The sequence below is a fragment of the Crinia signifera genome, chromosome 8, assembly GCF_055691185.1.
Source record: "Crinia signifera chromosome 8, ASM5569118v1, whole genome shotgun sequence".
In the NCBI taxonomy this organism is placed as follows: Eukaryota; Metazoa; Chordata; class Amphibia; order Anura; family Myobatrachidae; genus Crinia; species Crinia signifera.
This window is the reverse complement of record NC_139224.1, coordinates 158,845,052-158,867,162: the sequence shown is the minus strand read 5'-3', so window position 1 is coordinate 158,867,162 and position 22,111 is coordinate 158,845,052. Positions and strand designations below refer to the sequence as shown.

Here is a 22,111-nt window from a genome sequence, read left to right as displayed (position 1 = left end):
CTTGTGGCTTCTGGGCCAATGGGCAAAGATATAATTTGTGACCCCCTCCTCCAACCCAACTTCCCAATATGCAACACATCAGTGGGTGACAGGGAGAGGCAGGGGGAGGCAAAGTGTCACATGGAAAAACAGTGGGTGACAGGGGCAGCAGTGGGCCCCTTAGTCCTCAGGGGCCCCAGTACACTGCACCATCCTTCACCATTGGTAGTTCCGCTTTTGCTGATCATAAAACAGTGATTCCTTAGTGCAAATTTCTGCTATGTAACAGTATAGAAATAGTTTGGTAAGATTAGTAGCTGTCCCCCATTCCCAGGGACACCTACCGTGGTCCTTGATGAGAGTGGCTTGTGTAGATCATACTAGGATGAGGTTCCAGGAGAAAACCCTTGGTTGGTTACTGCTCAGTGATCTAGATGGTGACCAGTATGCGCCTGAGTGCCCGTCCATTCTACCAAATGATGAATGAAAAGAAGCTTTTGTCTTCTCTACAAGGCCGAGGGCCACAACAACAAAAATTCAGATTGACGCTGAGCCCACTCTGACGTCACTTAGCTAGCGGGATGTCTGCACTATCATTGTGCCAAGTACAATTCCTCTGGCCGCTTTATATGTTCCATTCCCAGATTTTAGGAGCAGAAAAGAATGTAGAATTTGTCTGAAAGTTTTCGCCATTTGATGAGGCCATTATAGAGTTTATAGGATTATATTTCTCACATGTTCCAGTAACTGTTCTCACCATCTCCTGCAACAGACAGACATATCCGTGATTAGACAGATGCTTATAAACTGGTTACAATCAACGCCCAACAACACAACCAAGATGAGTCACCGGTTGGGAACAGAGAACCACTTGTGCTAGTAAAACACAGGCATCTATCATACACTACCATCTTACACAACCATCTTACACTATCGTACATTGCCATCTTACACTATCGTACACTGCCATCTTACACAACCATCTTACACTATCGTACATTGCCATCTTACACTGCCATCTTACACTATCGTACACTGCCATCTTACACAACCATCTTACATTATTGTACACTGCCATCTTACACAACTATCTTACACTATCGTACGCAACCATCTTACACTATTGTACACTACCCTCTTACACAACCATCTTAAACTATCGTACACTGCCATCTTACACAACTATCTTACACTATCGTACACTGCCGTCTTACACAACCATCTTACACCATTGTACACTGCCATCTTACACATCCATCTTACACTATTGTACACTACCATCTTACACTATCTTACACTGCCATCTTACACAACCTTCTTACACTATCGTACATGATCAACTTACACAACTACCTTACACTGCCATCTTACACAACCATCTTACACTATTGTACACCACCATCGTACACTGCAAACTTATACAACCATCTTACACTATCTTACACTGCCATCTTACACAACCTTCTTACACTATCGTACACTGCCAACTTACACAACCACCTTACACTGCCATCTTACACAACCACCTTACACTATCGTACACTGCCATATTACACAACCATCTTACACTATCATACACCTCCATCTTACACTGCCAACTTACACAACCATCTTACACTATCATACACCGCCATCTTACACTGCCAACTTACACAACCATCTTACACTATCGTACACTGCTATCTTACACAACCACCTTGCACTATCGTACATTGCCATATTACACAACCATCTTACACTGCCAACTTACACTGAAATATTACACTGCCAACTTACACAACCATATTACACTGCATCTTACACTTCCAACAAATACTATCTTACACTGCCAACTTACACAACCACCTCACACTACTGTATCTTACACTACCACCTCACACTATCTAACACTACTATCTTACACAGACGGTTTAGGGTTATGCATCTGGCAGAGAGGATGAGGGTTATGTGGAGAGAACTCTGATCATCAGGATGCCATTGTCGGCCTTCTGACCACTGGCATCCAGAGCGCTGGCCATCAGTATGTATTACTGACAACAATACGATGTACAGGATTAATAGATATAGAGTTTGGGCAGTAACGTCTAAATGAGACATTGTATTGGCTATGGGCCCCTCTAATGATAATTATAACTTGACTATCAGACAAGCCCTTGCCTGGTGCACATCCGTGCCGATGAATGTGCAAGGACTGAGACACGCACTGGAGGCGTGGCTTTTCATGCACACCTTAATGGTCCTATCTGGTAGGGCATACACAATCTCACCACCAAGATATTGTTCTATTAATTTACAACCCCCAAATGACGACTTCCTGTCAGTCAAATTGCAAGGGGATTGCAATTACATATAATCACATCCGATAATCAAACGGATTGCGAGTTCACATAATAGTCATCTGCTCTGAATCAGGCCCTGACAGTACGATCTCAGGGAAATGATTTCATAAATAAGTGAAATAATACGCATCTGAAGGCTTGTCCAGGATACGGAAGCTTCTGGAAATCTTATAATAACTTGGAACTTTAGGTGAGTGCTGTAGAAATAAAATCACAGTTTTTATTTCTAGGGCTTAAGGGCCAGATGTATCAAGCTTCAAAAAGTGATAAAATGGAGAGTGATAAACAGCCAGCCAATCAGCTGCTACCTGTCATTTTTTAAACCCAGTCTGTAACATGGCAGGTAGGATCTAATTGGCTGTGTGTTGGCTGCTTGATACATCTGGCCCAATGTCACTTAATTCATGTTTGTACTTTGTACTAGGCAATGGGCGATATTCTTGTCTGTGTTATGCTGGGCTGCATATGGAGACCTTGAGCAGTATTCAATTGTTATATCGCACCCATTCTTCAGTCTAAAGCGACGGTAGAACGTGTTGCGATATGCAATTGATTTTTCTCAAATCTAATCACGCTCATTATGGTCGGATTTAGTCGCTATATGCGGCTAAACCTGACCAAACTAATGATCACGCCTCGAAAAGTCCCTTCGGAGCTCTTAAATGGGCAACTTTCTGTGGATTTCAGCTTGCCACCCCAGTTGGGCACCCTCTAGTGGATGACGGCAAGAAATACGTTTAATACAGCGCATTATGCTAAAAAATTTAATTGTTCTCTTTGGGACACTAGAGTACATACAGAATGTGGGAAAGGGCCGCAGTTGCAGCTATGGGCCTGGTTCTAAGCCAGACACGCCCACGGTAGCCTATCTGTAAAAGTATCCATGCACCTTAATGTGTATGGATTTCTGGCCCCTGCAACCATCACCATTAGCATAGAAGTCAGACTAAAAGCTTGCCATAAGGGGTAGCTGTTGTGTGGTCCATAGGAAGCAATTCACTCAGCCGGACCTTAGCATACAGCAGGCAAGGTATGACGGGACTTGTAGCATACCTCCCAACTGAAAAGCGTGAATTTCCGGGTTTTTTTGCCGTGGCCGGCATTGTCCCATAGCGCGCGTGGGGGGGGGGGGGGGGGGTGGGGGTGTTCAGCATCTATTCCTGCATCCAGAGGGGCTGGGAGCATAGCCAGAAGCTCACAGAGCTGCTGGTCATGCCCCCACAGTGGCAAAAACGGGGACATGGCGCAGTGAGTACAGGCCACACCCCCATCCTACTAGGACATGCCCCTACATTTTACATGCCTAAGGTGCGCACACTGGGGCAGATGTATTAAGCTTGGAGAAGAGATAAACTGGAGATAAAGTGGAGAAAAGGTAAAAGGAGATAAAGCACCAGCCAATCAGCTGTGTTTGAAAAAGACAGTTGGGAGCTGATTGGCTGGTGCTTTATCTCCTTTTACCTTTTCTCCACTTTATCTCCAGTTTATCTCTTCTCCAAGCTTAATACATCTGCCCCACTGTCCCTCCTTACAGCCATAAAATGTTGGGAGGTATGCTTGGAGTTTCCCAACAGCTGGAGGGCCAAGGTTGGATCTGCGGCTGGTCTATAGTGTTGTGTTGTACTTTACATGAGTCACTGCTAAGCAGAAGGCGCAGAGTTTGTGCTAGACCCAACTAGTTTCTTAGTAAATGCAGGTGGTAATTGGGTGGCATCACATGGGAATCATGTGACAGGGAGAGGGGGAGCCAGACGGGGCTACGTGTATTTTGGCGTGACACCTCCGCAAGGTCAGCTGAAGCTACTGTACACGGTTGTATAAATGATATTTTTATTCCACCTTCATGGCAACATGAATGAGTGCGGCAGCGCTGTGTCTTCCTTCTTTTGATCCTTAGTATGTGTCCCTGGGTGTGGTCTTGTCGCCTCCTTTGATCCTCTCTATGTTTAGTGCATACTGTACCTAGTCATTAGCCAAACCAACAATGACGTCTCTTCTGCCAACATCGTGGTTCTACTGTACATTAACCCCAGTTCAGTCGTCAGCAGAATAGTAGGTCAATAGCTTGTTTTGTGATTTTATTTAGAGACTATAGCGCTCTATGTAATACGCCAGCTCCTGTCATTTTGGTGAACGCAGTCTGCATTATCTCTCTCCACTCTATCACTTTGTACGTCCCCCAACGTACCAACCATCATTTTTTTTTAAACACGGGCTGTTATATGACAGTTAGGGTCTGATTGACTGGTAGTTTATCTCTGTCCACACACCAACCTCCCAGCTCCTTACTGTCATTTTTCAAACATAGTATGCATAGTATCTCTCTCTCTTTCTCTCTCTCTCTCTCTCTCCACTTTATCACCTTCCAAGTCTTGAACATCCCCCAAAGAACCAACCATCATTTTTTTTTAACACAGGCTGTAATATGACAGTTAGGGGCTGATTGGCTGGTAGTTTATCTCCTTCCACTTTATCTCTCTCCAATACATAGTACATAGACTTATGATTAATCAAGACAAATAGCGTTTTCAAAGATCCCACATGAAAGTAAAATCAGCTACTGGAGTTCACGTGAGGACACATAGGACTCAGCATTACGTTATATCCGCCGTCTCAGCGACACGTGCCCCTCCCCATGAAGTTTCCTTCTTACACAATCGTCATATCAGTCCTTCCTTGGTGTTATGCATTACAGATTGTGTTGTTGATATGCACAAATATTGAAGGCAAATCTGTTACATAGATGATCCTTATTGAGTTATAATTAAAGGATTATTCCTAATTGTTTTGATGTTTGGAACAGCCCTATTTGCGTGCAAGTTCATACATTTCTCTGTCTCCCTCCTTGCCCATTATTGGATCGACAGTATACCTCTCCCTTGATGCCGGCATTACCGCATACACTACTGCGACATCTCCCAGGGAAGAAGTCGCACGCTATCCGCCTTGACTTGTGCAGGACCTATCCGGGCGGCAGGATTGTATGTGATATATTGCATGCGATCCCAGCAAGTGCTGCTGGAGGCTGTCCAATCCGATCGATCCTACAGCACAGAGATCTAGGGCTCCAATGCGCACGGGACCGCGCATCAGAGGGGATCAAAAACACATGTGATTTGCCCTATTTCAGGCAAAATCGCAGTGGTGTATGGCCAGCGTTACTGTTATTTAGCATACGTTACATTTACTAGTTACAGAGAGTAGATCCGAGCCGAACCCGGGGCCAGATTGTTAGACTTTTAAATATACAAAGGTTTTTTGTTTTTTTTGTCGGTCGCACAAGACCCAGAGTAGAAACAGGTGGACCCCCTTAGGTAGATTGTTTATAAGTACAAATGCAGTACTGGGGGTGTGCTACCATCGGACATAAGAATTTGTAGAGTCAAGAAAAGAGAAGAGATGTCCTATATCGGTGCACCAAACAAGAGTAAAATTTAACTTTTATTATTTCTTTTTAAGAACTACGAGATCAAATTTAAACATATAACAACAGACAAGGTTGGGGTTCACACAATTTTAAAACCAAGGTGGCAGGCAGACGTTGCAGAGGTGTTTGTGGAATACTGTTTTTCAACTTAGGACAGTGTGTGCCTGGTCTGTGCAGAGAAGATTTTAGTCTGACAGGCCAGGTTACATGTATGAGAGCGGGTTAGAAAAACCTCTTAATACTGGCTCTTTGTGACACAGGTTCACATGCGTGCATATGGGGTTATCACGCCTATAAGGTCAGAGTAACGTCAGTAGGGATCTGCATACACTGTGATAGTTGCACAGTGTATGAGTGAAAATTCACTTCTGACTCCTGAAGAGGATCCCTCTGAGGTTATAACCCCCTCTATATGGGCGCAGTTCGCCAATACAGATTACCCTGTATGTGCGGTATCTAGCGTGAAGAAACTCTGAGATCGCACAGGTGTCAGTGCACCTCCAGGGTATCTGGCTGCGGGAGTCCAGGTGGAGCCGCCTCCAAGTGACTATACGTTCTGGACAGTGAGCTCCGTTGTAGGAGCTGTCACAGAGTGTCACTATTCTGTGGATATTATAGCCCCCTCCGTATGGGTGCAGTTTGCCAGTACTGATTGCCCAGTGTGTACAGTATCTAGCGTGAAAACGCTCTAGGATCGCACAGGTGTTGGTACACCACCGGGGTAGCTGACTGCGAGGGTCCAAATGGAGCCGCCTCCAAGTGGCTATATGCGATGGACAGTGAGCACCAGTGTGGGGGCTATCGCAGCGTGTCACTTTTTAGCACACACAATCAAAATACATGAGTAAGAAAAATAACAAAAACTGCAAACATCTGCCTGCGCACCGCTAGCCGGCACGCGCTTCGCAGATTTTAGCTTCCTCAGGGCCTGACTCGTTGCTAAATACAGCTAAATACAGTTTTCTACATTCGCTGCGGGTCTCGCTGTTTTGGGGAATTCTCGCCGTCCTGTGACGGCGAGGATTTCCCCAGAACATTGAATAGAGTGAGCGGCCAGCACGGGGGTTAAACAGCGAGGATCGCTGGTTTTCACAATCCTCGCTGTTTAACCCCCTCGTCGGCTGCATTGAATACCTGCCATAGTGGGGAGTGAAAACTCCCCCCTCTGGCAATCCCCCCTTGATCCCACAGCACATCAGCATAGTGCTGACATGTTATGTCTTCCTGCCTGGCTGTCTCTACTGGGCATGTGCGAGATCTCTCTGCCCTGCGCGGCCCGGTGCCAGCATCCGTCTAATCAAGGGACAGCGCAACAACACCTGCAACTGTCAAAATGGACAGCGGCAGGTGTGGGAGCGGTCATCAGCGCATACACCACCCTGCCTATGGGAGTTTGAGTTTGAAGAAACTCAGGGAGCCCGAGGTGTGCTCCCACCACCACCAGTGCTGTGCCTAAACACGTGCAAAGGGGGCAGCCGTACGAACGTGTGGGCCCTCTCCCAAAGGAGAAAGGCCCCATGGTTCCCCTAACCCCCCTCAACCATAAGGCCGAGGAAGGGAAAAAAGGGATCGGTGGGTCCTCTTCGCCGAAGCTCAGAGGGACCCGCGTTTCCTCCACCCCCGGAAGGGTTTCGGACGGTGGGTCCTCCGCACCCGAAGGTTTGGAGAGACCCGCTTAGGCTTCCCTCCGCCTTGCGGCTCGGGGTTGCCCTCGAGGGAACCGGGACTCTCCCCAAAAGGTGAAGAGTCCCAGTCACGTTTGGGGAACGGAAGGCCTGTTAGGGACAGCCGCACTACCCAAATCAAAAAAAACGTGACAAACTAACGAAAAACGTGAAGTGCTCAAAAGTGCAAATCAAAGAAATAAAATAAAAGAGGCCCTAGCCAGAAGGCCGGGGTGGGGGTGTAAAAAATTGTCCTACCCCATCCAAAAGGACGAGGTAAGGACGTGTAGCCTAACCTAGAGGGAAGTGCGCAGTGTGTGTGCCATTCAGTGCATGGTGCTGGACATCACCAGTGCAAATCAGGCACCCCCGAGTTTCCCCGGGGGCACAGTGCAGCCTCGGGCTCCAGGCAGCCGACCCTTCAGCGTCCGACCAAGCTTTTCTCTGTCTCACCAGCAGGCATTTTCCAGCCCCCGGCATGGGAATGGGTACTCCACTGGGCTTTTCGAAAGACTCCCTTAGGGGCTGCACCCCCTCGGAAGAGCAATCTACTCAGTCCCAGTGTTTCTCCGCTCCCAGGGTTAAGATACTAGGCTGAGCTTTTCGCGGTCTCCCCATCAGAGGCTACGAACCTCTGGAACAGGAGCCATCTACTCAGACCCAGCCTTTCTCCGCTCCCTGGGAATGGATACTAGACTGAGCCTTTCGCTGTCTCATCCTTCGGGGGCTACAAACCCCGTCAAGAGAGTCAAACTACTAAGCCCAGTGTTTCTCCCCCCCTCCTACCAGTGGGTTTACGGAGCCTCCTACCACTGGCAGAGGTGAAGATACTTAGTGAGACTTTTCACTACTCCCGGGAAAAAACAGAGGGGTCCCACACCCTCCGCCCATCAGAGCAGCTACTCAGTCTCACCTTTCTCTATTCTCTGCCAGAGGCCAGTCCATACCAACTGATAAGAACAGATACTACACTTGATCTTAGCCAAAAGGCCGAGAAGCGATATAATTGCACCAATAATGTCAGGTATGGTGTCAACAATAAATTGGGTCCAGCCTGCGGTGTGAACAGGGCATCAAGCCGCTGCAACCGGGCTTACAAATGTTAAATCATCCAGATGGACCCGGATAGTTTGTAGTAAAAGGAGTGTGACGGCAAAAACAAAGCAAGTAAAATACAAGTGACCGTTCTTCTACATATTTTATTTGTGTTTTATTTGTATCTGAAAAGCCTCCCAGGAATTCAGCATGCAAATCTAACATGCATTGCAAAGCAGCTCATCAGAGACCTGAAGATAAGAGGCGGTTGGGGTCATTCAGTTGGGTGGGACATAATAAATGACTGTGGATATTGAAGTGCAAATCGTAGTTGTGTTTGGTTTGGTCATGTGATCAGAATCTCCTCTGTTGTGCAAGGTGTTGCTCGGGTAATTAGCAGGTAGCTGTGTCTGGTTATATACATATGGATTTATACTGATCCGTCTTCTCAGACAAGCGTGACAGGACGTGTATCCGTTCTACAGAATAAGCACAACCACGCTGATAACACTACAGGTCCAAAAGCAGGTAATGATCAGCCTCCTGTGTATTCGCTGCAAGAAGCAATCCCACATTAGGTATGGTTGCCATTGATGGCAATAGTGCAACTGGCCATTGATAGTGTTAAACATCCATGTTTTTACCTATCGATGGTCATCCATTGATTTTTACTGATTAGCCTGTGGGCCAATCAAAACATGGGGGGCGTGGCTTTGTGGGTGTCAGGGGTGGAGCTATGCTCCGTGTTTTCCCTATCGATGGCAAAAGTATTCGACTTCAGTCATAAACCATCAATGATTTTGAATCCTCGATATTCGATGACCATCCCTATTACACAGGCCTGCATCGTTTCCGAGGATACAAGAGCGTATGGCTTGCTCTGTGTGTGGCTTGATTGTATTACCCAGCTGGGGGGAGGGTTAACAGGTAGATGTGCAGGAAGAAATGGGAGTGTTGTGGACATGCAGCTGCTGACGTCATCACTCCCCACGGCCTTTGCAGCGCCCAGTGAGTCCTGGCTTACACAGCGTCGTGGGCAGTGTGATAATTATGCAGTGGTGAGTGATTTTTCCCGTGCGTACGAATGCACATCGGCCATGCTGGGAGGGGGGGGGGTTTCTTGACAGCATGGCAGCTACCTGCTCACTGGGCGAGATGTGCTAAGCCTTGAAAATTGCTAAAATGGAGAGTGATAAACCATCAACCAATCAAACCCAGCCTGTGATATGACAGTTCAGAGCTGATTGGCTGGCACGATATCACTCTCCATTTTATCACATTTTAAGCTTAGTACATCTGGCCGTAAGGGAGGTCCCAACAAGTTTTTCCCTCTAAAGACCAGAAATTTAATGACTCGCCTCCTATCCCCATACACAGAAATATGCTCTTGTGATGTCATTATATTATCAAAGCCATTTATAAATGTCTATAGCGTTCATTGCTACAGCCACACAGGCACCTCCGGCGGGAGTCATGTGTTCATACACATTACATATGACACTGCGGCCTGACACCTCGGGCTCCTGAGGAAGCTTTGATGATAGGATGACATCAATTAACTCACTTCCTCCCTCGTCTAGCCGGGCCTTGTAATCTGATTGTGCAGAATGCATTAAACCTTTGAGACAGATTAAATGGAGAAGTTGTGCATGTTCAGGCTGCCGTCATTGCAGCAGCGTCCAACTCATCTTCCAGCATGCCATCTACCCAGAATAGCTTTTTGCCCTTTTTAGTTTTACTTTAGCACTACACATTTCCATCCTGCGTCGGCTCTTCTCCGATACGGGAGAATTCAGTGGCCTTTAGATTGGCGGCAAAATCCGAGTGGGACGTGGGATTAAGCCATATGGGTATAAGTCCTCTGTGTGTTCTCCCCACGCACCCAGACAGACTGGCTGTGTGCTTGGCAGCTGTCGCACTGGATGGAAACGTTTTGGTGGTTTTGAGAAAACAAAGTATTACTGAATATTTCATGGCTCCTGTTTTTGCTTAGGTCAGGGGAAAAAACAACAAGCTGCGGGTTGGTAAGAGAGGAGCTCCGGTATCTCATCCCGAAGGCAGACGCTTGCGTCACTACCACATAAAAAGGGCTATGAGCATGGCAGCGGAACATCCAGTAATCTGTCACAGTCATTCCGGACAGCGGTGTGACACGGAGACCGTGGCGTAGATGAGGATTGCCCACCGTACAATCTGCATCATCTGGATTTCATTCTTAGCAAAAAAGCATCAAATTCAAAGTACAGTAACCGTATTGTTTTCAGTGACTCATTTGCATTGGCGTTACGGTTGCGCAAAAAGACTGTAATCATTTTTTTTCTTCTCTTTTTTCTTCTCATCTGTAAGGGATATGGTTCCTAGGTCGACACGCATTGGCACGACCACTGAAGGTCAACAGGTCGACACAAGCATTAGGTCTACAATGGAAAGGTCGATATAAGATTTTCACGTTTTTTTCGAGCCGACATGTGCCGACAGGCGTATTTCATGCCCTACCATCCACTGCGGTGGGAGAATAATATAGTGTGTCCCGAGCGTATCGATGCATTGTGCCCGAAGCTTGGTGAGCGCAGGGAGCCATGCGAGGTGAGGGGGTACACTTAAATGGTGTCCGCGTCGACTGTGTCGACATTTGGGATTAAAAACGTGAAAAACTCATGTCTACCTTTTGACTCTTGACCTTCCCATTGTCGACCGAATGCTTGTGTCGACCGTCTGTCCCTGTTGACCTTACCCATGTCGACCTATTTCATGTGTTGACCTTCAGTGGTCGACACAATGCATGTCCACCTAAATTTGGTCGATCCATTGACCCCGGAGAGGAGACTGTCAGCAGAGCTGCACGGGGGGGGGGGGCCTGATATCGGCATCATCAAGCCCCGCCCCCAGCCCTGCAAATACCGGGATTTGCGGGTCTCTGGGGAGGGGGCGGAGCTAAGACCCCCAAATCCCGGTATTTGCAGGGCTGGGGGCGGGGCTTGATGAAAACAAACCCTGCAAATTGCCGTATTTAAATAGCGGGACCACGGGTGAATGGGTGGGAAACTCGGAATGTGTGAAGTTTGCCCACCTTTCCGGGGGGGCCAGGAGGGGGACCCGATTTACGGGTACCTCCCAGCTAATCCGAGAGGGTAGGCAGCCCTGCGTGACCCATACCCTGTATAGAGTACATACATTCCCAATCCCTCTAGTCTAGCAGCCTCTTGTCTGTAGTTTCTTATGTACTTGTCATGGGGTCAGATTTACTAAGCTTCAAATAGTGATAGAGTAGAGAGTGATAAACTACCAACCAATCAGCCCCTAACCATTATTTTTCAAGCACGGTCTGTAATGACAGTTAGGGGCTGATTGGCTGGTACTTTACCACTCTCTACTTTATCACTCCTAGTACATATGGGCCTGTGCGACTAACTTTGAATATTGGGGGATCCGCACGTCGCTATTTGGCACCCGGTAATTTATCTATGTAATTAGAGGGAGTCATTATGTCTGCAGTTATTCTATCAGTGAAGCGATGAATCGCTAATTATATTGGACCCTACACAAAATCCCAGTGTTTGGGGGAACGTCAGAATTGTCCCACCTCTCTTGGCAGTTTGTGGCTGGGCAATGAAAGTGTTGCCCGTCAGTGTACGTATATAATCCCCTAGGCCGACCTGACTCTGGAAAACCAGGTAAATAATGGAAGAACAAATGTCTCAGAACCTCAGCGATCAGTCATTAGTCTGAAGCAGAACTAACATGAATATAAATCAGGCGAGAAGAACGACTAAAATAATCGGACATAAGACGGGCGCACTAAAATCATGGGGAAATTTAATAGGATTCAGAAAGTGAGAGATTTGGTAAGAAATCTACAGTTTTCTTAAAGCGGCAATCATTTACACTGCAAAACCAGTTTGAGTTTGCCGCTTAAAAAAACAAAAAATAACCTGGCGATTTCTTACCAAATCTCTCACTTTCTGAATCTCTCATCCTATTACATTTCACCCCATGTGATGTTCCTGCTAGAGAATAGGTGAGTGCTTGTATAATAGCTGCTTGCAGGGCTGCCATTAGAAATTGTAGGGCCCAAAACTAGGCAAAATAGACAGGGCCCCCCTTCCCTTTCTTGGACACCTAGGGTGAAATTTAATAGGATGACAGATTTAGAAAGTGAGAGATTTGGTAAGAAATCTCTAGGTTTTTTAAAGCGGCAATCATTTACACGGCGAAACCAGTTTGATTGTGCAGTGTAAATGATTGCCGCTTTAAGAAAACTGGAGATTTCTTACCATCCTCCTATTACATTTCCCCCCTAGAATGCCTGGTGAGACCTGTGTCTGCAGCACTGGCTGCACTAATCAACCTACATTGATGGGAAATGAGAACTTTGTTTATGACTAATTATACTTTATATACTTCAGTCCTGGGCCCCTTTTCTATCTGGGGCCTGGACTGGAGTCCCCACAGTCACCCCCCCTTCCCCACACCCCCCAATGGCTGCCCTGACTGCTTATGAGTAAGGAGATGTTGGTGAATCAGTGGCAAGCGCTCAGTGAGGGCATCTGAGGGGATGGGAAGTGGGAACATCCTGACTTTATTTTCTCTTACACGAGGAGAGCTACAGACGGGGGGAGAATCACCACATGCAGCAAGTCTGCCGGGCATTACAAATGATTCGGTATATACAGTATATAAGCCAGGGTACTGGACAAATGTATACAGCGCTGTACAATTAGGTGACGAGTTATATTCAAAAATCCTAATCAAAGAAAGCATTGTACCCTGTTAGACTTTCTGTGCAACCGTACGTTTCTCTGAACATAAACTATATCTTTTCCTAGTAACAATACACCAGAAAGTGCGACTGAAGAGCATTTATGTCATTTTCACACAATTTGCGGAATATTTTTTCCTCAATTTTTTAGATCATTTACTTTAATAAATGGACACAAATAAACCATGCGGTTCCGTGACCGAGGAACATTTCTAGAACTTTCATAGATTCTATTTATTTTATGTTCTCTTCATTTTCTGCATCTTTCAATTAATTAAGGCCTAAGTGAGACTTTTTCGTTTTAGTTCATTTTAGATGTTGTTATTAAATGAACTTGTCGGCCATGAAACACATGTCCGATGTTCGGTCGTTATATCTCAGCGTCTACAGATTACGTAACACCGACTGCACGGGCACAAACATCGATGAGAGAAGACGCAGTGTTATATGGAGGAATATCTGGCAATTGTTCTAGAAGCTTTGCCTTCGTTTTAAAATGTAATTCAAATTAATAAAACATTAGTTTCATTCTTTATGAGGTATTTATCGAAGTGTGGAGATAATTGTGAGAGATAAAGTAACAAGCAATCAGCTACTAAGATAGCCGGGAAATATAACGCAGAAGCTGGTACCTTTTTGTCTCACAATTTTGTTGCTTTGTAAAGTTTGATAAATACCACCTGACAAGTGTTACTTTTGTGTAGTTAACTTGTATTGCTGACAAATCAACAGGAGGCCAAAGCCATACACATTAAATGTAGGTTCCCATGAAAACAGTGCGTGTGTATATATATATATATATATATATATATATATATATATGTCTAGTGTCTGTGTGTCACCGAAACACTGCTATCTATTGGCAGCAAGTGAAACTACATCTCTTTCTCTCACATTAGTTACCTTACTAGCTTTCGAAGCATTTGCTTCGAGTATGCTTACTAGTATATATATTAAAAAATATATATATTTTTATATATATCTATATATCATTTTTTATATACCTTTTTTTACATACGCACACACAAATGCAAATTTCTGATCCAGGCACATACATCCTTGCACAAAGCATGTTGCAATTACATCATTAGAAACGCCGAAACCATACATTAATAATAATAATGTGTTGTACAAACCAGAGTCTTTCCGTTCCATCCAACCTGTCATACATGAAAGCGTAGGCCCAATCAGAGGCCCGTCGGTTCCCTCCCTAATGTTCTCTAGATTGGCAGTTATAAAGCTAACCTTTAATCATGCTTTTCAACAAAAACGATTATTCACAAGAGCCCCACCTATCTGATCGCCATTTTGATGCCTGGTCATGTGGTCCATACATGTCTCAACAAGACAAACTTCTGGAGGTCTTAACGATAAAAATTCTCCAGTGGTGCACCAAGAACATAGACAGGGGGGGTTGTGTAGTGGGGGTAGAAGAGACGAGAGGAGAGGGTGCATCGTACACAAACAAAACTTAGCACCTGCAAAGTACTTCGCCATACCCCTATATGGTCCGACCCATCAGAAACAACTTCCTAGACCATGTCTACAATGTAGTACGCATGCAGAACACCTGGCTCACAGTCGCACTACGAGAAGTTTACTTTCATAGTCGTCTCTCTCTCTCTCTCCCCAAACGTCCTGTGAAATGCATCACATTACAAAAACAGAGTCTGCCAGCAAAAAGTTACAGGAATTACTTACGGATCCGGAGACGACCCGCGTCTAGTTTATCCAAGACGGTGTTGATGAATTAAAAAAAAAAAAAAATCCTATTTACGGCTTGAAAAAAAAAAAATTAGCTGAGTCGGCAAAGGCTAACTGCAGTAAGTTTGTAAAAATTTTTTTTAAAAATAGCGCCGTTGAAAAGTGGAATAAGTGGATGAGGAGAGACGCAGACAAAGGGCAGAAAGAAATAGTTCTGCCAGACAGAATAGGCTGCAAACGGAAACAAAGTGACTTGTGCATGGGTTTAGTTTATGAAGAAGTGAATGAGCAGGAACAGCCCCATGTGCCTCGTTCCTCCAACCAGCGCTGACTGCAACCCACAACTCATAAATCATTGACAGCAGCAAAACACGACTTCCCTCTCCTGCTCTCACTAATCTCTTCTCTCTCCTCTCAAACACTCTTTTCTTTTTTAGATTCATAAAAAAATAAAAAAAAGTGGGACACACCCGTGTTACAGTCCAAATCAGCGGAGCAGCCTTTTGGCGAAGAATGCTGTTATTTTGTTTGGCAGAGACAGATTAAACAAGTCTTGAGATTTAGCCCGTGGGTGTCTGTGAAGCTAAGTGTATTAATGTGCCGTGTGTCCCTTTGTGTTCTCGTACAGTTTGGCAGGGTGTACCTAGGTGAGACGCGGCGAGAGTCACCCTGGAATCCTCGTAGGCGAACAACATTGCTGTGCGCTGTCCAAATAACTATTTTTAAGTTGCTTCCTTGTGCAATACAGAATTTATGTAACAGCGAACATAGGGGCTAATCCAGCTTGGATCACTAATTAGAGAATTTGCAAATCGATTATCAAATGACTGCGCAAATGTACCGTATGCATTGCGCATGCGTTAGAGGAAAAAAAAGTAGGCGTTCCCAGGTGTTTTGGTGGAGTGATGTCCACTTACACCCGGTCTCAGTCGCAGATTATTGGAAGCCTCAGACCTTCTCATAATTGCAAAGATGGCAAAAACTGTTAGATGCGATCAGGGGCAGATCCAGGATAAAATGACAGGGGGGGCACCATGATAAAAGGGGTTAGGTGGGGGAGGGGTGGTGTTAGTGGTGCCAGTGTACATGCTAAGAGAGTGTCAGACAGAGGGTGGGAATGGGATTAAAAATAGGCCCTGGCATTTAAAGTACGCAGGCCCACCATGGCGACAAAAGTGAAGGATGTAATTGTGCGCGCGCCAAAGGCACACTCCGGAATAGGGGGTGTGGCCACTCAACAGTAGTGTCCTTGAGTGTAGTGTACAACACCATATACAACCTCTACACATTATGCAACAAAAAAATAGACCCCATTATACTTGCCCCTTACACATGATGCCAAATGGATTGAGCCAAAATTCACATAATGCCAAATGAATTGAGCCAAAATTCACATAATGCCACATGGATTGTGTCAAAATTCACATAATGCCACACGAATTGAGCCAAAATTCACAAAATGCCATACGGATTGAGCCAAAATTCACATAATGCCACACGGATTGAGACAAAATTCACATAATGCCACATGGATTGAGACAAAATTCACATAATGCCACATGGATTGAGACAAAATTCACATAATGCCACATGGATTGAGCCAAAATTCACAATACGCTTCATAAACAGTGACATTGTCCACCAAAGGCGTGCATTAAACATTTACACCATAATGTCCATTACACGTTAAGTTACACGCCATTATGTCCATTATGTATTATGCCAAACACCATAATGCCTAATAAAAATGATGCTACATAAGTGCTGCTTATCTACATGCTCATTGCCAAGGGTTCCATGCTCATTGCCAGAAGTTCCATGCTCGTTGCCATGTGGGATTACATGCTCATTGCCAAGGGGGAATACATGCTCGTGGTAAATGGTGGACAGCCGCCAGGCAGAAGTGATAGCCACTGACAGTGGCAGAGCCTGGCTGTATTCAGAGCACTACAGGTCCTGGCTATTTGGAATAATACCCACACCAGAAAAGGCATTCCCAGGTTGGCCCCTTTAACACCAGCCTAGTTCCTGTATTTTCTGGTGTGAGGGGGAGAGAAAACCACCCCCCCCCCTTTAACCAGTTATCTCATTCAACCGGCTATATCTTCGAAACCAACTGACCCATTTACATGAGACAAGTATCATATTTAAGAACTTTTGAGTAGGCTTTGAATGATTTTGGTCCAGTAAAACTGGAACGTTTGGTTCCAGAGTAATCTGCCCTCAAACAACATGAACAGCCATGAAATTACATTAAAAAAAATAATAATCGGTTTACATGCAATATCTCTGGAACCGATTGACCGATATGGACCAGCCTGGTATCATATTGAAGGCCCAGCGATTTGGAATTGAATGAGATCAACCTCAAGTTTCTGTAATGCCAGGGGGGGAACTGTTAGCCGTCGGAACCGGGTGGGGGTCGGAATTGACGGGTCCCATATTATCCTATGGGGAAAAAACGTTACAGCTTTGCCAGGCGATATCTCCGGTTCCCGGGGGGCTAGAGACACGGGGCTGGGCTCGTTGGAAAGCCCTGGTCCTCAGCTACAAAATAAAATGACAGAGGGGGCACGTGCCCTGGTGCCCCCCCCCCCTGAATCCGCCACTGGATGCGATTAGCGATTCATTCGCAATTCTCTCGCGTTAGCAAGGGGTGTTTTCTCCTTCTGGACCGGATGTATCAAGCTTCAAAAAGTAATGAAATGGAGAGTGATAAACAACCTGCTCCTAACTGATGTTACAGGCTGGGTTTGAAAAATGACAGGTAGGAGCTGATTGGATGGTCATTTATCACTCTCCATTTTATCACTTTTTTTAAGCTTGATACATCTGGTCCTCAGGGGTAGATTTATTAGGCTCGATGAAGTGATAAACTGTCTGTTTTTTACCACCGGCCAATCAGCTCCTACCTGTCATTTTTCAAACCAAGCCTGTAACTTCACAGTTAGGAGCTGATTGGCCGGTGATAAAAACCAGACAGTTTATCACTTCATCGAACTTAATAATCTGCCCCACAATCTGATATAAGAAGGATGTCTGCCGTCTCTATGTTGACAGTGACTATATATATATACAGAAGAAAGTTGGCAGCGGTATCCTGATACAATTGTAGTGCTACTTACATCATTTTAATCCTGCTTTATATATATACATTCCTCTAGTGGGATGACTAAAGTCACTAATGACCGCACTGTTAAAAAGCTTTAAGTAGCATTACATCCGTGTCAGGATACTGGTGCCGGCTTTGTGGTGTCTACATAGTCACTGTTGACATAGTGGGGATTATTCTGGTTGGTTTGCAAAAGCAAATTCCTTCTTTAATGGACAAAACCATGCTGCACTGCACAGTGCCAGATTAAGCCTTCGGGGGCCCCGATGCACTTTAGACAAGGGGGACCCATTGTACTTTTCACTGCTGGCTGCAAACTGCATTGGAGAATATTACACTGTCAAAACACAGAGCAAAGGCAGTATAAATGGGTAACTGCAGGGGGATATATATATATATATAAACCAGTGGCGTAGCTATGTTTTGGGCGCCCCCCCCCCTCCCGTCGCCGCCCCGCCAAGCACCCCTACCCCGCCGCCCATGCAAACCCCCCCTCAATCCCCCACAGCCTTACCTATCGCGCTGGTCCCGGCGGCTCCGTTCTTCTGCTGAGGACCACCAGAAAATGGCCGCCCCCATACAGCAGACAGTTTCAGAGAACTGTGTGCTATATGGGGGCACCCATTTTGTGGGGGTCCTCAGCAGAAGAACGGAGCCGCCGGGACCAGCGCGATAGGTAAGTCTGTGGGGGATTGAGGGGGGGTTTAACTATAGCACCGCAGCCCCCGGAGCCCCCACATGCACAGCGCCCACCCCGCGGTGGCGGGGGCTGCGGTGCTATAGTTACGCCGCTGATATAAACACATACACATATACATATACTAGGTGATTCATCGCGCCCTATGGGCGCTCTTCACACCGGCGTAAGGGGCTATGCCCCTTAATTTGTGAACATTTGTATTGTGAGAAATATGGTTAGAATTGTATGAAAGATGCCCTGTATTGCAGCTTCTGGCAGTGGGTGAGGGTCCAGCGTGGCAGCACAGGAGTACCGGACGGTGGCCCTGAGTCAGTGTCTCCTCCTACTGGGTGAGAGTTAGGGTGCATGAGAGCAGGAGGCTGGGATATGAGGCATGATAGGGTTATGTGGGCAACACAGCGTCAGCGATTACCCAGTGGTGGAAGTTACGGTTCAGGAGAGCAGGAAGCTGGGTAGTGATAGGGGTGTGTGGGCATACGGGGGACTAAAGAGGGTGGTGGACACTGTGCAGCTTCTGCCAGTGGGTGAGGGTCCAGCGTGGCAGCACAGAAATACAGGAGTCAGTGTCTCCTCCGACTGGGTGGGAGTTAGGGTGCATGAGAGCAGGAGGCTGGGCGGTAAAGCATGATAGTGGAATGTGGGCAACACAGGGTGAGCGGGTCTCCACTGGCGGAAGTTACGGGGCAGGAGAACAGGAGGCAGGGCAGTGTCCTCCCACATTGATGGCAAAAGTATTCAACATCGGCCATAAACCATCGATTATTTGAAAATCATTGATGGTCGATGGGCATCCCTATAACTGGAGGAGGGTGGGGGACAGTATGCAGCTCCCGGCAGTGGGTGAGCGTCTCCTCCCACTGGGAGGGAGTGAGCGTGCATGAGAGCAGGAGGCTGTATAATAGTGGTATGTGGGCAAGACATTGATAAAAGTTGTGGCCCTGGTGCAGAGGGCAGTGGGGAAACCTGCAGTGCGGCAGCCAGGGCCGGATTTCCCACCTAGGGGCGGTACCTGCTTGTGGTGGTACAGGATCCCCCATTGTCACGGGGGTACGTGAAATGCGGGAGCGGGGGCCGCGGTGGTCCGCTGGGGGGTGGAATTGCCGGAAGGGGGTCTGGGGGGTCTGCAAATTGCGGGAGGGGGGGTGGTGTGTGGGGATCCGCGGTTAGCGGGAGGGGGCGGGGGTCCGCAAATCGTGGGCGGGGGCGCGGGGGGGCTTGAATCGTGGGAAGGGGGGTCCGCAAATTGTGGGAGGGGGGTTGTCGGGGTTAGTGAATTGCGGGAGGGGGGGTTGCGGAGGTCCGTGAATTGCGGGAGGGGCGCGTGGGGTGCCGTGAGTCAAGGGGGGTGGTGCGGGGGTCCGTGAATCACGGGAGGGGTCATGAATCGCAGGAGGGGGGGTCGTGGGGGGGCTGCGAATCGCAGGAGGGGGGGTGTGGGGGGTTGCCGTGAATTGCATGAGGGGGGCGTGAATCAAGGGAGGGTGGGCGCAGGGGGGTGGTGCGGGGGTCCGTGAATCAAGGGAGGGGGCATGAATCGCGGGAGGGGGGGTCGTGGGGGGTTCCGAATCGCAGGAAGGGGGTATGGGGGGTGCCGTGAATTGCGTGAGGGGGGCATGAATCGCGGGAGGGGGGGGTCCCCGAATGTGTGAATTACGGGGCGGTCGCAAATCGCGAGAGGTGCCGAGGGGGCCCGCAAATCGCGGGAGGGGGGGTGCTACGGGGGGTTCGTGAATCGCGGGAGGTTGCGAATCGCAGGAAGGGGGGTGTGGGGGTGCCGTGAATTGCGTGAGGGGGACATGAATCGCGGGAGGTGGGGTCCCCGAATGTGTGAATTAGGGGGCGGTCGCAAATCGCGAGAAGTGCCGAGGGGGCCCGCAAATCGTGGGAGGGGGGCGCTACGGGGGGTTCCGTGAATCGCGGGAGGGGGCGGCGCGAATTGCGGGAGGGGGGTCGCAAATCACAGTAGGGGGGGTGCCGTGAATCGCGGGAGGGGGGGTCGCGGGGGGCCCTTTTAATGCCGGGAGGGGGGGTCACAGAGGTCCCGCGAATAGCGGGAGGGGAGGATGCAGGGGTCCTGCGAATCGCGGGAGGGGGCTCGCGGAAGGGAGGGGTCGCTGGGGTCCCGCGATTTGCGGGAGGGTCGCGGGGGTCCCGCGTTTCGCGGGAGGGGGTGGTCGCGGAGGTCCAGCGAATCGCGGGAGGGGGTGGTCGGGTCTGGGACGGATATTAGACAGCACTTACATCGACAGCCATTACATCGACCCCATTAGTTCGACAGCTCAATAGGTCGACATGGTTTTAGGTCGACATACCATTAGGTCGACATGTCATTATGTCGACAGCTCCTTAGGTCGACAGCTCATTAGGTTGACATGTTTTTAGGTCGACACTGCCATTAGGTCGACAGAGTCTATGTCGACAGTCAAAAGGTCGACATGGGGTTTTTTCACTTTTTTTGGCCGAAATGTCGACACAGTCGACATGGACACAGTTTGAAGTGTACCGCAGCCGCTCGCTATGCTTCGGGCACGGTGCCTCGCTGCGCTCGGCACACTATTTTATTCTCCCACCACACCCTAGTGGATAGTAGGGCATGAAATACCGCCTGTCGGCACATGTCGGCTCGATAAACAGTGAAAAAACCCATGTCGACCTTTTGACTGTCGACATAGACACTGTCGACCTAATGGCAGTGTCGACCTAAAAACATGTCGACCTAATGAGCTGTCGACCTAATGAGCTGTCGACATAATGACATGGCGACCTAATGACATGTCGACCTAAAACCATGTCGACCTATTGAGCTGTCGAACTAATGGTGTCGATGTAATGGCTGTCGATGTAAGTGCTGTCTAACAATAGTCCGGATACCGGGGTGGTCCCGTGAATCGCGGGAGGGGGGGGGTTCGCGGGGGTCCCGCGAATCACGGGAGGGGGGGTCGCGGGGGTCCCGCGACTCACGGGAGGGTGGAAAGCGGGGGTCCCGCGAATCGCGGGAGGGGGGGTGTGGGGTCCCGCGAATGGCGGGAGGGGGGGTCACGGGGGTTCCGCAAATCATGGGAGGGGGGGTCACGGGGGTCCCGCGAATCGCGGGAGGGGGGTCGCGGGGGTCCCACGATTCGCGGGAGGGGGGCACGGGGGTCCCGCGATTCGCAGGAGGGGGGGTCGCAGGGGGTCCCGCGAATCGCGGGAGGGGGGTCGCGGGGGGGTCCCGCGAATCGCGGGAGGGGGGGGTCGCGGGGGGTCCCGCGAATCGGGGGAGGGGGGTCGCGGGGGTCCTGGCAGAGGGTAGGGATGTGCAGGAGTAATGGTGGATGGTGGCTGTGGAGTGATGGTGGATGGTGGGCGTGTACTGTAGCCCTGGCTGGGCGGGGGGAGGTGATGTCAAGGGA

At 48.1% G+C, this 22,111-nt stretch overlaps 1 protein-coding gene and 1 pseudogene across 1 annotated transcript in view; one reads left to right on the top strand and one right to left on the bottom strand.

The window, feature by feature from the left end:
* LOC146026685 (importin-13-like) overlaps window positions 1–22,111 on the top strand; it is a 234,710-nt gene that overhangs the window by 94,066 nt on the left and 118,533 nt on the right. The window lies entirely within an intron of this gene.
* LOC146029939 (U2 spliceosomal RNA) lies at window positions 8,276–8,411 on the bottom strand (annotated as a pseudogene).